Here is a 17,284-nt window from a genome sequence, read left to right as displayed (position 1 = left end):
TGTTAGTTACAATTTTAATTAATGTTATGTTTTAACACTTTACTAAGAGATAAATGAAATTTTCTTAGTCATTTTCCGTATTATATAAGATGATCTGAATATTCAACATTTGGAGGGCATGTTTACACATGAATTCACTGAAAATTTGATTATTTGGCATTTAGAAAACTTGCCCTGAGAGATTTTGGACATCAATTTAACGAGAGTAATTAAAACCAACAGAAATAAGGGGCCAGTGCAGTGTCGTGCTGGTTGAGTTCACATGCTCCACTTCCGCAGCCTGGTGTTTGCAGGTTTGGATCCTGGGTGGGAACCTACGCACTGCTCCTCAAGCCATGCTGTGATGGCATCCCACATACAAAATAGAAGAAGATTGGCATAGACGTTAGCTCAGGACCAGGCTTTCTCACTAAAAAAAGAAAACCAAAATAACACCAACAGAAATAAAAAACTGAAATTCACCAAAAGTTCTTTTATAAGAGTGTTTGAGTAGAAGAAGTCCATAGTTGCTAAGTCATTTTGTAAAAAGAAAAGAATAAAGAAAACAATGATTTCAAATATGAGCTATAAAGCAAATGCCATAAAGTGTAAAGATATTCATTGAGAGTATGATCTAAGTGCTTCTAATATAGGAACACAAGAGACCGCATTCCTGGAAAAACCAGAAGAGATGCATTTATCGAAAAGTGTTTAATATTTCTTCAAGAGAATGCAAGGAAGCCAGTAATTCTAAGACAATAAAACAAGCATGTGTAGTAATCTGTTGAATATCTATTAGTTATGTCCAATTTCTGTATCCTGATAATGTAGACATAATCTCAGCTGTGGTTTTTAAAAGTAAGATAGATCAAGTGGCATCATATATCAAGACTTCAAATGAGAAAAAAAAAATCACAAAGAATAGAATTACTGAGGGAGGGATGTAGCTAATTGAAGATGATTGCTTCAAAATGAAAAAGAAGTAAACAAACAAAATTAAACTACTTTATTTTTGGGAAATGGGCCCAATGCATTGCCTCTTTAAATTCTTACAGCAATTCTTAAGATAGGTAGTACAATTCTCATTCATGTGTGATAAGACTTGACATATAAAAAGTTCAAATAATTCATCAAAGGTCACACAAAAAATCACTGTCAAGACACAATTGCTACCAAACTCTGTGTGTTTGCTGTTACCCACATAAGCAGAAACTGCTACTACTAGGGGAAATATTTGGATATGATGGCACAGCCCAAGGAAAGACCCGATGAGTTCCCTTAGTATCTGTCAGTAATCCTCCACTAGTCACTGCAATAGTACATCTTAAAAGCCAACAGCATATTTATTCCTATTTTACATTAATTATTTTCTTCCTCACTACTAAAAGAACATATTTCCTTATTATTTGGAACATAACGGAAAAGAGTTTTTGATGTTTAAGTAAAAGTATTATTGGAGAAAGAAAATAAAAGATACATATCCAATGATTTACACCACTTATTGAATTCCTAGCATGTGTCTGGCAACTTAGATACATGAACCAGAAGCTACAACCACCTGATCAGACCAGTGTCTATTTTATAGACTAGTAAATGGAAGTTTAGTAAATCTAGATATTCCCTGAAAACATGCAAAATGAAGGAGGCAGATTTAAGTGTCAAACACAGATGTTTGATTTTATAGTCTGTGAACTTTTAAATGAATCTTACCCATGATAAATTTAGTTTCTCCAAAGTAGCACATTATAATAAAGTATTTCTCTCTGAAGAAGAATCATACCAGTACAATCCCTGTACTTTCAATCTCAAGTAGTGGTTAATGTGGTTAGAAGAAGAAATTACCATAGTACATGTCATTGTATCAAAAGTGGAAATAGTTCCATAGGATTAGTTTAGCATGAATAACCCAACAAAAATGATTGTGTGAGTGAGAGAGGAGGTAAGGAAAGAAGAATGACTATGAGGGTAATGAAAACAAATTTCATATATTCACTGCATTTGAATTAGAGAATCTGGGACATAGGAGAAGTCGAATATGAATTTGTAGTCAATGTAAAATTGCTACTTACCTGAAGCATGAAACTTCATCACCCTCATCTTAGCTCCTAGAAATCCAGAGTTATTAATGATTAGGAAATTATCTTTCCCTGAATTTCAGCCAAAACATTTAACTCAATAACCCACAACGTTGGTTAAGTGCCGTGTAAAGAAATGTTTCCCTTTACGGGAACCATCAAAGTGAAGGAATGGTCCTTTACTTTGCTTTATTGCCCACAGTGGTTGCCAATTAATTTTATTATAACACTCATAAGTTTTAGCGCTTTCCTATAAGATCCTCTTCAGATTTTACCCTCTTGGTTTTGCGCTTTTCACTGTACTTAAATTTAATTTCCCTATTTGTATGAATACTTCAATTTCCTCCCCCCTCCTTTTTTTTTTGAGGAAGACTGGCCCTGAGCTAACCTCTGTGTCCATCTTCCTCTACTTTATAAGTGGGATGCCTGCTACAGCATGGCTTGATAAGCAGGGTGTAGGTCGACACCAGGGATCTGAACCAGTGAACCTGGGGCCGCCAAAGCAACGCACAGGAACTTAACCACTACACCAGTGGGCTGAGCCCTCAATTTTCTTTTAATAAAATATATACTTGGTTTTAAAACAACATTGTTGATTTATTTTTCCATCAACCAAAGTTAAAGATAGCATTTTGCATTTAAAATTTATTTTAATTTTGAATTCTTTTAAATATATAGTACAGTACGGAATTTGATAGAAATTAATATAACATGACCCAATGAACCCTAAGTTAAATTAAAAATATTGAAATATTATATATATTTTAGATATGAGGAAATTTACAGTTATATCTAAAGCCACATGAAATTTATTATTTTTCAAGTCCCAGATCCAAGATGATAAATGACAAGGCTAGATCATGTCAGACCTTGCAAACAGTTTAAAAAATACTTAGTTTTAAATGAAAATTTGATGCTAAATCATTAGACAGTTTTGTGCAGAGCAGTAGTATGACCTGACACATTTCAGTGGAACCAATCTACTATTATATTTAGAAAAGACAAAGGTGAGGAAGAAGATTGACCAAATAGGGGGCTATTGTCATTATTTTAGGGAGAAATAATGGGATTGAAACAGAATGGTAATTGTGGAAGTGAGTAATCAAAGTAATTGAGGAGTAATCAAACTGAATATGGAAATTGTCTTATTGATTTATCTGATTGATGGATTCTGTGATGTTGCAGTAAGAGGGTAAGGAGACAAGGCAAGCATAGTTCTGCTTTCCTGTTTTGTTTTGTTTTGTCTACTTTGGTCCTCTGAATCTGGAAGGGTGGTGTTAGGTGTTACCATGAACTGTGACAGGGAAAATTATGATTAGATCAGCTTATGAAGAAAGGCTTAAGAAAGCATTAAGGTGTTTTAGGATATTTTTCTTTGTCTTTTGGGGTCTTCAATTTACATAAAACATTTCTACGTAAGGATTTGTTCTTATTTCCTGTCCTAGTCTATGTGTTAAGCAAAATCTGTAGGGGAGGGCAAATGTGAAAATGCATCACAGATGTGAATGAAAATGAAGGGTATTGAACCCTGTAGCATTCATTGTTAGAATGCATATGTTACAAATATGCAAATCGTATATGTATTAAACTCTTTCTATTTTTCCTAATAGATTTCTTTAAGAAAGAATATCAAATTTAGGTCCCTAAAGCATTTTTCAAACATGTCTTATATTCAGATTATTTTGTGATTATTTGGTTCCGAAGAACTAAAACTCATTCAGAAATAATGCCTCAAGAAGGAAAGTATAAGTGCTATTCCAAAAATGTGTCTGCAGAAAACTTTACCGCTAGATGAGTGCAGCTGATGTTTCCTCCATTTCTCTCCTCTGGGTCTTCCTACACACTGTTTTACTTACCACCCCAAGCAACTGAATTCCAGGCATCTTCCCCTATGTGGAAATACCTGTTATGACAGCCCAATATAGGATGTTAGGCTGTGAGTGTGCATCAACTTTTGAGCTTGGATCTTTGCAGACAAAATTCACATTTGGGAAGTGAAAGCTAATTAGTTCAGAGTGGCCGAGTTAGCACTCTACAGTGGTGAAGGCGATAGTGTGATGGAGTACTTCAGGAAGGCAGTGTTTTTGCTAAGAAGGAACTGTAAGTGAGGAGCAAGTTATTACTATCTCTAGTGTAAAATATAAGCAAAATAACTTTACCATAAAAAATAAGCAGAAAAATAATGTATTGATTATCATAAAAATATCCTGTTTTTAATGCAACTTTCAGAGGTAGTATTGGTTATTAATTGTCATTGTTTACCCTTTTGCTTTATTTCTTAATAAATTCCCAGAGACGTAACTCAGGTTAGTTCTTAACAATGACGTAAAAAATACCGTTCTGGAGACATGAATATTAGAATTGGTGCCACAAAAAGGTTCATTTTTCAGTTTGCTGAGAAATGGGAGCTGAATTTCTTCAACTGTTTTTAAGTTACATCAACTGTGAAATAATTATGTTTCTCCAGCTCCTATAGGAGTTTTTGCTGTGCAATAATTTGAAGTGCAGAAGGTCTAAAATTGCAGATATCTCATGCACTTATTCCTCTCTAAGCTGCTGTGCAAATTTAGAGCAAAAAGCTATAGTGATGTTTTCAAACACTGATTTTCACACATATATTCATAACCAAATCCAGTCTATAAGCAGTACATGAGTACTCACAAAATGCTAACACGAAAATTTATGAGAATGGCTAACAATCTCCTTCCTATCTTAGTGTAACAAATATTCAATTAAAGTTATTATTCTTTAAATATTAATACTACAAAAATTATGATAAAATTTGAATATATAACAATATTAGCTTTCATTACTATTTCTTGGAATTCCATTAGGCAATTAATAGCAAATTGTTAATATATCATGCCTTTAATTTTCCCAGAATCATAAACTGAATTTTGCTTTGAAAAGGCACAATGTTGATATATAGCTTAGTATTTACGTTAATATCTTTCTTATCACAATTTTCCATTTATTTAAATTGTATTTGCATAAAATATATCACATTAATTAATGTGACCTTTATAATCATAGATATTACCCAGAGAACATTCCTTCTCACACTTACCCTCTTCTGGCATCTTCAGTCTCTTTCGTTATTGGATCTTTCTGCATTCCATTGTTTGCTGTTCTCAACTATAATACAACCAAGTAAAAATGTAAAATTATTTAATCTAGCTGACAATTCTATATCTCAAACATTCCTATTCTTTAGTTAACAAATCTCTTGAATCTGGTTTCCTTAACTTCTGATAATCTGGGTTCAGTACCCTTCTAGATACATATTACCTCATTCAGATTCAGGTTTAATTCCTGATTCAGCTTCAAGAAACATTTATTAAGCACTTACATTAAGCTTTAAAGTATATAATATTATCTTTAATTCTTATATGAGGGTTTATTATTCATGTACCTATTAAACAGGAGAGTAAGTATCTTCAGAAATTTGAAAGCATTTGGCCTAAGCAGAGCTATATATTTGATTTAGGTTTTGCTGTGTATTAGTCAGAGTCTAATCATGACAGAGAGTCACACAAAATTTGAGAAGGGAAAGTTTAATACAAAGAATGATTCTCCACAAGAACAGATTAAAGTGGTAGGGAATTGGCTGGTAAGATGTAAAGAGAACTGTAAAGTTACAGAAAGAGCAGGTATAAGAAGCAATCACTACACCTACAGCCAAGACCGAGCACCCAGGGAAGAGACGCCCTGGACTGAATCAGACCTCGTTGGAGAATTCTATTTTTCACACTGGCTACCACGCTTTCCTTACTTAGATATTTCCGATAAGATTTGTAGTTTTCTTTGTGGCCACCTTTTCTTCTCCATACTTATTGCCAAAACTTTTGTGTAGTTTTGATCATTTTAAAGCTCTACTATTTCTGCGGACTCCAAATAGTTATTTATTACCCACTGGATTCAATTGAAATTATTGTGTGTTTTTTGTAGTGGAAAGAATATGGACAACTAAAGATAAGGAGATCCCTTTTATGAGTCTTAGTACTGTCACTTGCATATCACGTTACTCTAAATAAATAATTTTCCCTTCCAGATTTTAGTTTCTTCCTCTCAAATTGAGTGAGGAAGATTCAGTATGTATGGCACTTCTAATTTCTACGTAGAAAGGTAAAGAATCAGTAGATAAAGATAAAGATATTGTTACTGCTCTTCAATATTTCTAATTCTCTTTCCCACCTGGGCACGTCAGAGGACTGAAGCTTCTAGTCACCTTGACGTGTGACATAGCCAGATGACTTCATTGACTAATGAACTGTGATCTGAAGTATGAATGCCATTTCTAGATGAAAGCAGTTAAGATATCTTGCCATGCCACTGTGATCTTATGAGTTCATTACATGGATTCATACAGTGGTGCCCCAGATCAAAGCAACCTAAAATAATATGCCCACATAGGGGATAGCATCTATGGCGGGTTGCCCTAACCACAGTGGACATTTCGTAAATGAGAAATGAGTGGATATTATGTATTTTAAGCAACTAGCTTGTTTGATATCACAGCATAACTTATAAAAGATTTTACAAAATCAATGTAGCTAGACAAGAACCCAGAAGGATAGTTATATAGGCAGATAGAACAATAGAAGGTAACACTTATTCAGCACATGATTATGCCTGGTACCACTCTAAGAGTTGTACCTAAATTGTCTATTTACCCCATCCATTTAAAAAGGTAAATTTATGATTCCTGTCTTATGCTGCTGATAACAAGAAGGTTTAAGTAATTTCCCCAAGTTCACAGATTACAAAATGAATTGACAGGACCCATATTCTGAAAACACAGTTCTTGCTCTTAGCCACTGATGAGTAGATAGCTAAATAGAACATTTCAAATAACATATTTGAGTGGTACCGAAAAGGAATTTCTGTTTAAGAGGAAAGTTTCTCACTTGTAACATGGCTTGGGTTTGGCCAAAAGTAAATCATCAATATATCGTATTTTTCAATTCCAAGTAACTCGTCTATTACATGTTAAAACCACTATGTGAGAAGATATAATAATTTCTTGAAAGTTAAGTAATAACTTAGTAAAATAAATACAAATTGAATAATGTTCTTGATTGATTGAATGATGTTTCAATCTGTCTTCCAACAATTGTCTCTTAACACTCATTAAAACACTTGCAGCTGACAAAGCCTTAGGGAATTTAGCCAAATCTACTAACCTGAAATAACAATCCAAGAACACTTCAAGTGAAAGTCAAATCTGGGTGAAAAATATGATATTTATTATTGACTACTTTGCAAATTAACAATTATTTTAAAATTAAAACAAAATTTGGTTTTGGCCTAGAAAATGTAAATCTTTTTAAGCATTTACAGTGAAGTACAATATACTGTCACCTTAACAGAAATTGTGCTACTTGAATTCAGTGGTAACATTATATCAGAACTCATAGTGGAATAATCTTCTACTAAAGTAAATAGAAAAACAAGAAACAATGCTTTCAGACAAGTTATCTTCTTATGTTTCAACATAAGGGGATAAGAAGCCCAATGAAAAGATTGAAAAAAGAAAAGAGAAGAGAAGAAAGATAACTTTGGTAAATTTCACTGCAGGTACTAAAGCTATTTTGAAATATTGTGCATAAGTCATGTAAAGGAAATTTGGCAATGTATCGATGTTTGTCATCTCCATGAAATCAAATGCAGAAATTAAAGTTTATTCTAGGGCATCAAAATGACGGCAATGACAGATGCAATAGAATGATAAAGATGTAACCAATAATTAATGAAGACACTGTTAACAGTGTAAAGAAGGCATATGATGACATAGTCTTTGTTGTAAGTTCTAACTTAAAATCAGTTGTATTGTCTACAGGAATCACATACAAAGCTGGGAGTGCTCAGAAGTCCCAGTCTTTTGAAGAGTTGATAGCTTAGATAAGTTATACTCTGGATTAGATTTGGTCCGATGCAAAGGGATGTCTCATCACTGAATCCACTTCTGCAGCCTTTGCTTCCCTGATTAGCAGAACAGCTGTTTTCACGCGCACAGGCAGACACACACATGTACACACACACACACAAAGATAGGCTTCTGAAATGACTTGATAGAAAACCTAGAAATCTTTCAAATAATCTAAATATACGCAAGTAGTCATCATGAGAAACACTTTATTGGCTTCTAAATTTACTTCCTTATATTAATGTGAAGCAGATTAGCGTAAGAATTTAATCAAGTGGAAATCTACCTCATAAAGCATAATCTGTAAACAGGAATATTGATTAAGAAAAGGTTATCTTATTTCTAGATAGAATCAAATTAAAAGTACAGAGGGACCAAAGTCAATTGAAAATTTTCATGTTTTCCAGTGGAATACCTTTGAATATTTGGGAATCGTGAAGATGTTTTTATCAGGGAAAATTACGAACATGAGTATTTGAGATTTCTCATCACCGTCTTATGTAAAAACTATGGAGCAAACATGAAGACAAAGTAGAACAGAAGATAAATGAAAATACAGACAGGCAAAGGGACTTCATGGGTAAATTCAATTATCTTTGTTAAAAATAGACTATTTAGCACGTATGTTTTCTTCCTCTTCTCAAAAAGGTACTTGGAAATAATTTTTAAAAAATTTGAGCATCCCTGGGACATAAGAGAGGTTGTCTCAATACAGCGGAATTTTGAGGAATTTCTGGGAGATATGAAGCAGATGGGAACAGAAGGAGGGCAAAGCTGATCAGTGCAGAATAGCCTTTGATTCAAAGCAGGCAAAAGGGGAAAACCTGGAGGAATAAGTGAGCAGATTTTCTAAACTGAGCCCTGAAAACAATCAAAGCTCAGAACAGAAGGGACTGGAAACAAGGCAAGCTGGATAATAAGGTAGAAAGTGAAGGGATTCAGATTCTGAGCTAGTCATTCCCACACAAGTTGACTTGTACAATCCGAGTTGCCAGGGACTATTAAAAATGAACTGAGGGATATGGCACTGAAATCTGTCAATGTTGGCAACAGAGACAAAGAGAAGAAGGGATTTACCACAGCAAGCATTTGGGTGCCATTAATAAAACTTGGAAGACAAAAATGATTTAACATATTTGGAAAACATCCTGAATGATGTGGTATTTCCTTTCTTATTGAATCTCAAGAACTACGACTCTAAGTGGACTCAAACAACCCTAACACCTCAGAGTTTGGAAGATTGCGCTGCCTGGGGAATAGACGAGGAGATGAAGTACAGGACTTTTAAGGTTTCCTCCAGGGACCAACACACTGAATAGTTAACCACAGGCTATGCACTCAGGCTTCATTTGGTGTGAAAAGCAACTTAAAAGGGATCATGCCATTTAAGGGAATTCGTAGGCAATCTCCTGATTGAAGAAGTTTACCATCTATTGGAAGACTTCTAAACAGACCCAAACTCTCATGTCAAACACCTCACTCAACCAACACGCACATAAAACTTCCACTAGACAAAGCCCCTGACAATTCATTAATGTGGGATTGGATTACCAGGAGGGATGTGGAAGTGATCTTTGTCACAAATTTGTGCTTGGGTGGATGATGAAGTAGGAAGAACATCTATTTATTCATTTTAGTTTTTTGAAAAGTTAATGAGCTTTTAAAAAGGACATGTAAAAGCTTTACACATCGTATAACCCCAGTAATATTTATTAACTTCTTTTTCACTAAGTCATAGAAGGCAGCCTGATAATAATTTAGGCCTGCATAACTGAAGAGACGCTAAGGTTGATCAGTCATATGAGAAGAAAGCACTTGCTTTGGAAGATAAGTATTGGGACACAGACCAATAGGGGTGGGATTGCCTTATTGAACATTCTGTTCATTTTGATGATATCCTTTAGAATTAGTGTGCCATTTTTGTTCTCTTGGAGCAAACACATTTGACAGAAACACAAAATAATGTCAGAATGTATGGTCCAGGATGTGGAATTAACCTTCTAACTGATAACCTTCTAATTGATAGCTCCAATTGTCCCAGAGAAAAATGCCAAGAAAATGAGAGGATCCTGCCTTAGGGACAAGAGGGTGACATCAGCACACTAGATGTTTACTGCAACAGATTTGCTCACTTTGTCACCAGTAATTAATGGGTCTAGTAATAGTTATTCATTGCCTTATATTAAGCATGTTCTATTTATTTTCCTGTGAAAGGATTTAGGGAGATAGAAATAAGATTTCTTCTCGATTTTTTTTCAGCATACACAGGGACCAACTGAAATAGAAAATGTATTCCTCAGAATACTGAGCAATGAGATGATTCATGAAGGATGCTGAACAATCCATCATTCTATGTCAATCTAGACATTCTTTTCCTAAAAATGACAGATTTGAAAAAATAATAATCAGACATACGAGGAGAAACAGAAAATTTTCAAAATAGATGTAAAATGAGTGGATTCATTAGGACAACCAGCTATTGATAAAAAAGCTGAATGCAGAAAACAGATAGGACTTTGCAATAAAAACAACTTTAAGCACTTTTTTCAGGAAGGAATCAATAAATAAGCTTGGCAAGAAAGAGTATTTTGGGAAACAAAAGGTATGGTGGTAAAAATAATGGGGAAAAAGTCAACAGAGAAACTGAGTGGATAATATGGAATACTGTCTGTGATTTGGAAGATAAATATTAGATATTCCACTGGAATGCAGAACAAACACACAAAGAAGAGATTAAAATACTGAGGGCTAAGACATGACACACGGGATCTAGAACATCCAAATCCGTAGAATAATACTTCCAGGAGCACAAAATTGGGTGGATAGGGAGGTATAAAAAAATCAAACTAATGGTGAAAACTGAAATAAAGAAATGGTTAATCGTTAATACCAAAAAGGCCACTGAATAATGGACAGTATTGAAAAGAAAACAAAACAAAATATTACTCAGTGAAAGTCACATATTCTAAGGATAAATAGGAAGCCTGTGAGTTACCTAATTCAGGGAGATGGTTACAGAGGAAAGAGAATCAGGTTAGTGTTAGAAAGCTCCTCCAGAACATTGAGCTCTAGAAGACCATGGGAAAAAAATCACAAGGTCTTTAATGGAAAAGTATTGTGACATTTAGATTCCACACTGGAGCAAATGGGGCAGAGTGTAGAAGAGATCTTTTCAGATAGGCAAAGATCAAAATATATATGATCTATAATTACAGTTTTGTCTTTGTTTTGCGTTGTAACTGTTATTCTGGTAGAACTTTGGAATGATGCTCAAATCCCATTTGGCTTTTGTTAGTAGGCCTCCTAAGCAGGGGATGACAAAGCTCTTTTCAAGCAACTTTGTGTATTTTTCTCCATCACCAGTGGCCTCACCTTCTGTGTGACCCTTCCTTTACAGTCTGATCCCTGCCCACTCTGGAATTTGGTATCCAGAACTACGCCCAGGGGCTGAGCAGCTTTCTCAGCCCGCTTTGTGCATGTTGATGTGTGCAGGCACTAGAGTCTTTTATTGTCATTTAGTACAGGCCAGTGATGCTTATGACAGTACAAACAACCTTAACTCAATTAGCTTCTTATCTGTTTGAATTCAGTGAACTCCATGTGCTACATAGCTGTGAGTATAAGACCGTAATACACAGTTCATTTCCTGCATAATGTCTCGTATCTGCTTTATTACTATTAATTATTATTATTATTATTTTGCTTTCTGACCCCAGACCCCGCCCCCTCTCTTTCTCCCTCTTCATCTCATGTGGTTAATGTGAGTTTATTAGGCTTTGGTAGGAGAGTTGTACCTTTGGCCTCTTTTCCATGAGCTATTTTTGTCTAATTGATGCGATTTAATATTACCACTTTAATTCGTTCATACAATTTAGTAAGGAATTCTTTGATTTGATCATTCACACAATTCTAAATTTTCATTGGCCTCTGTAGGTCTCCTTAGTTTGTTTTTGCTTCTTCGAGAGTTGAGAACAATTTGTGTTTTCCAACCCTGCAAGTCTCTGCATTTCTAGCCTCTCTCTGTTCTTTTTCCATTCTTCTTCAAATTTGCTATATATTTTATCTTGGTGGCATCGCTTTTTTTAAAATAGTACTTACTCTGTTGAAACCATTGGTCACTCATCTATCCATACTGAGAATATGTTTCCTAACATCTTCTATAAATAAAAGTTCAGTAGAACATTAGCACATTCCACCTGATCACAAGGACAGTTGTACCGACTGTTCTGTCGCTGTATAATGTTTATCATTCTCCTTCTAGACTTCAGTACTAATTTCATCCAACCCTTTAAATCAACGGACTCTTTAACCATTGCTGTGTTTCTGTGTTTTGCTTTTGTCACAGTAGCACCTACTTCAAGCATCATTTTTACAAATCAGTCTGCTGCAGTAACAAATAAACCTAAACCTTCATGACATCATATAGCCAATATTGTATTCTTAGTCATACTTCCTGTCATGCAGGCTCTGCTCATCTTAGATAACTAGGTAGCAGCAGAGTTTCCACTTTGACACATGCACCCGTATTCTCCAAGGAAGGAAAAGGGAATTTGGTGAGACATATGCTGGCCCTCAAAACTTCTGAGAGAGAAATATCGCTTATGCTCTCTTTTCATTGATCTGGTGAAGTCTCATGATCTGACCGACACTGTTGAAAGGTAATAGAGAAGTACGATTCTAGTACATGGTAGGCACTATGCTAGCATTTGGGTCTAAGGGAGCAAATGAAACAGAAAAAGTTCTTATTTTTTGCAGGGACAATCAATCTTCCTCATTGTTTTCCCTCCCCAAAGTCTCCCAGTTCATGGTGTACATCCTCGTTGTAAGATCTTCTATTTCTTCAATGTGTGCTGCCACCACAGCATGACAACTGACAGGCGGGTGGTGTGGCTCCACGACCCAGAAATGAACCCGGGTGGCCAAAGTGCTGAGAGCGCCAAACTTTATCCATTAGGCCCTCAAGGCTGCCCCAGAAAAAATTCTTAACATATTTGAAATTTTATCTTTCCTTTAAATGAAGTAAATTGGGTTTGCTTTTGATTCTTAATGGGATAATTTTAGAAATTTTTAAGAAAATTTCTGCTTTGCTTCCTTTATTTAAAACTTTTATCTTTTAAAAAAATTTCTCCTAGGTTTAATATGTCATAGAGAATTCAGTTGCTCATTTGCCTAATTTTTAAAAGTGTATTATCTAACAAGTTATCACAATTTTAACAGCGAAAACCAGCAAACATTTATTATCTCACATTTATTAGCTCAAACTTTCTGGGGATCAGGAGTCTGGGGTCCTCAGTCAGAGTCTTAAAAGGCTGGAATCAGGTGCAGGTTGAGCTGTGGTATCATCAGAGGCTTGAAAGGGAAAAAAAATCTGCTTCCAAGCTCCCTCAAGCTGTCGGTGGAATTGATCTCCTTGCTACCATGGAACTGAGGGGTCTGTTTTTTGCTAGCTTTCACTGGCCGCTGCTGTCAGCTCCTAGAGGCCACCAGCAGTTCCACGTCTCATGGCCCTTTCTGCAGGCCCTCTCAGAACATGGTGGTGGAATTCTTTAGAGCCAACAAGGGAGACTCTCTTCTCAGAGGGTCCAGTTCCTCTTCTAACGTTTTTCGATTAAGTCATACTCAACTAGGATATTTTGATTAACATAAAATCAATTCATTTGGGATCTTAATTACATCTTCTAAGCAATGTCATCTTTCCCATATTCTGTTGACCAGAAGAAAGTCACAGATCCTGTCCACTCTCAAGGGGAGGGGATTATTCAGATGGTGAATACCAGGAAGTGAGGGTCATGGGTAATCAAGGTAGAGTGTGTTCACTACAGGAAGATTGCTGTTGTATTCCTCATGTCCAACTATATAATCTAATTTGGTCACATTCGTGAAATAATGTTATCTATCAAGTAGCCCTTATGTTTTCCGAATCATTTCTTATTGTCCTTTTTTAAACTGTTAAAAGTTTCCCAATAAATGTATCTTTTAATTTCTTCTATTATTTCTAAGCATTTATCTTTTATATACCACTTATTGTTTTGTGTAATAGAATTGCTTAATTTTATTATAATTCTCAATTAATGAGTTGTAATTTTGTATCAGGCGCTCTGTTAAGCACTTAAATATGTTATCTTATTAATTAATTATAATACATCCAATTTAGATATAACGGTAAACGTTTCCTACAGACACCTAGTGTGTAAGTGATAAATTACAGGGGCCAGTTTACGTCTATCTATTTAACAAGGCAATTCTTTCATGTGCTATATATTTGATCCCTTAAGTTAACAATAGCTTCAATGTCAATTAAAAGATATTTATAAAAAGTGACCTTCATTTAGTCACATAAACTAATGGTTTATTAGGATGGTTGTGTTTTGATACCTATCTTCTCTTTTGCATTCCCTATAGTAGCTTTATAAATTAATTTTCCTTTAAATTTTCTGTGCTATTTTGAAAAATTCCGTATAAATTTATTTTGTGACCTAACTCAATCTGAATGCCTTTTTATTTCTAAAAGCAAGGTTAGATTATTTAAATTATTATTACTTCTCTTTGGTATGGTTTATGTGCCGAAATAGTTTTTATTTGTTTCAACGCTACCACTCTGTTTCCTTGACATACTTAATTTTACTATGAGAATTGTGTTTTCCCTGTTTATTTTAACCTGGATTTGAAAATTTATGTAACATTTCCAGTATTGCTACTGGTTCTGCTTATGTCACATTTATTTGGGCATATGTTTTTTAATTATAGAAGACAAAAGTTAAAGTGCATTTTTCCATAATCTATTTTATATGAATTTTAAAATCTTATGCTCTCGTGTGATCCCCTCCTTTTGTGTGTTGGCTCAGGCTAATGATTTACTTCTAACAAGAAGAATAAGACAAAAAGTAACGGGATAAGGCTGGATTACAAAAGATTGTGATTTCCATCTTGATGATGCCATTTCTGGTTCCTACTTGTTCATTCTGATGAAGCCAGCAGCCATGTGGTGAGCTGCCCCATGGAGAGGCACAGGTGGCAGGTAAATGAAGGCAGCTTCAGGCCAACAGCCGTGAGGAACTGAGAGTCTCTGTTCCAGAGCTCCTCCAGCCGGCTGAGCGGCTATGGTGCTGCTCCACTTCAGAGGCCCAGGGTTCCGCTGGTTGGGATCCTGGGCCTGGACCTACTCACTGCTCATCAAGCCATGCTATGGCGACATCCCACATCGAAGAACTGGAAGAACTTACAGCTGTGATGTACAACTATGTACTGGGGCTTTGGGGAGAGAAAAAAAAGAGGATGATTGGCAATAGGTGATAGCTCAGGGCCAGTCTTCCTCACCAAAAAAAGCATCCTTAAAAAAAATAATAAACACAGCTCCTCAGTGCAAGAGCCCATGAAGAACTGAGTCCTTCCAACAACCACAGGAGTGAACTTGGAAGTGAATGGTCCCCAGGTGAAACCCAGCAGACACTGCAGCCTTGTGAGAGACCTTGAGATGAAGAAATCAGTTTAGTCATCCTGAAATTTCCGAGTCATAGAAACAGAATAAAATAAAGGTATGTTGTCCTAACCCGTTAAATTTGGGGAAAATTTGTTAAACAGTGATAGATAAGCAATACAATTTTTTACATGATTGTTTTCCTCCAAGTATGTCAAAAATATATTATCTTGTATTAGTTGTTTCCAACAGTACGTATCTCTCAGTCTGTCTATGGAACAATCTTCAAACTGAGGTAGTTGAATAAAAAAACTAATACCGTAAACGCTTCATTGAACAAGCCTCATCTTTTTCCAAAGAAAAGGCATGTAAATAAATTCATTAAATTTAAATAATTATACATGGATTGGGGAATATTTTATTTTAATATTTTAATAAAAATTTTACATATATTCCACCTATGAAATACTTTCTAGTTTTGAGTTAAATGATAAATAAAATAACAAAAATTGATTCAGAAGCATGAAATGCTTAAAATACAAAAACAAAATTAATTTGAATTACATAATTAAATTTGATTTATTGCAAATATATGAAGAATATTTAAAAATAACACATTATTTTAGTAAGTCAAGTAGACACATATCTGCTTTGAGATCCAAGGAGTACTCAATAAATAATAACAAGGAAGTATTCTTTAATCTGATGTTATTAAGCCCAGTGTTTTCTTATAGAATAGAAGTGTGCATTTAAATTTTACCCTGGATTCACTCATTGACACTGGATTACTATATCAAGAATTCCCTGAGCCCTGCTTAGGTTTATTTCATGCTATAAAACACTTGGGCTGATTTCGTTTGACATTTAATTCTGTGCAAGCTCTAACAGCTCAGTAACTCACATGAAAAGTGCAATCGCAAACATCCAGGGAGTGGAATTCGCTGCGATTCATACGAACAAATATTGTATGCCACTAACAATGTGGGAACATTGCCAAAACAATACAGCTGATGAATGCTTTTATTTTCTGTCTCCTATAAACTGCCTACTAGAAGGATTACTGGCAACACTCACATTTTTACACTCTTGGTGCATATTGTTTTGTACCCTTCAAGAACTAGTAACAGCAGAGGAGTAAGAAAGATACAACTTGGCATGAATATTACAAAGCACTGCTTGTGAAATTTTAGCGAAGACTTTATACGTGATCAGATTCAGAAGTAAAAACGATGGGAAACTATTTTTTACTTAATATAAATCCATGTAGAAAATACTATTTGACACATTTATATAAATATTTCACATATTTATTTGTCAATACATGAAATAAATACTACGTATAATATGAACACATATTTATACTTTTTGAGGTTTTCTTAAACTTAGCAATATGTATGGAGAATGTTGAATAATATATTTATTTAATGTAATCATATTCAATTACTTGATATAGAAAATTTTGCATAAATGCATACATTATGCATGTATCCATGTGTTACTTTTTAAAATCATACAGTAATACTCATGAGTTCCTTCATTTTGAATATATTATTTTTGCTTCAGAGGAGGATTTTAGAACATAACATAGAAATAAATTCTACTATCCTTTCTTCCAAAATGTTCAATATAATTAAAGTTTTAAAAAACGTCTTTCTGACAAAATATGGCTTTGGTAAATCCCCATGAGAAAATATACAATGCTCCATTTTCATATTACACCATAGCAGTGTATTGTAAATATATCTAGATTAGCCATGAATATGGATCCTTTATTTTAAGATGATGCCGTATATATTATTACACAGGATGAGTTGCAGGATGATTGGAAATGAGGGCAAAAAGATATAATCACATAATGGTTAAAAACTGAAAATCTAATAGAGAAGC

At 34.7% G+C, this 17,284-nt stretch overlaps 2 long non-coding RNA genes across 2 annotated transcripts; one reads left to right on the top strand and one right to left on the bottom strand.

The window, feature by feature from the left end:
- On the bottom strand, window positions 1-2,188 carry LOC138922148 (uncharacterized). Its single transcript, XR_011435226.1, has 2 exons — window positions 2,049-2,188; window positions 1-409 (listed from the first exon to the last, which is right to left on the bottom strand). It is a non-coding gene; the product is annotated as an uncharacterized lncRNA (long non-coding RNA).
- A 6,234-nt stretch (window positions 2,189-8,422) lies between these two features.
- Window positions 8,423-15,722, top strand: LOC138922147 (uncharacterized). The gene is made up of 2 exons (XR_011435225.1): window positions 8,423-8,560; window positions 14,826-15,722. It is a non-coding gene; the product is annotated as an uncharacterized lncRNA (long non-coding RNA).
- The last annotated feature ends 1,562 nt before the right edge of the window (window positions 15,723-17,284 follow it).

The sequence above is a fragment of the Equus caballus genome, unplaced genomic scaffold (genome assembly GCF_041296265.1).
Source record: "Equus caballus isolate H_3958 breed thoroughbred unplaced genomic scaffold, TB-T2T haplotype2-0000491, whole genome shotgun sequence".
NCBI lineage: Eukaryota > Metazoa > Chordata > Mammalia > Perissodactyla > Equidae > Equus > Equus caballus.
The sequence above is the reverse complement of the archived record's forward strand: the minus strand, read 5'-3'. Positions and strand labels throughout refer to the sequence as shown.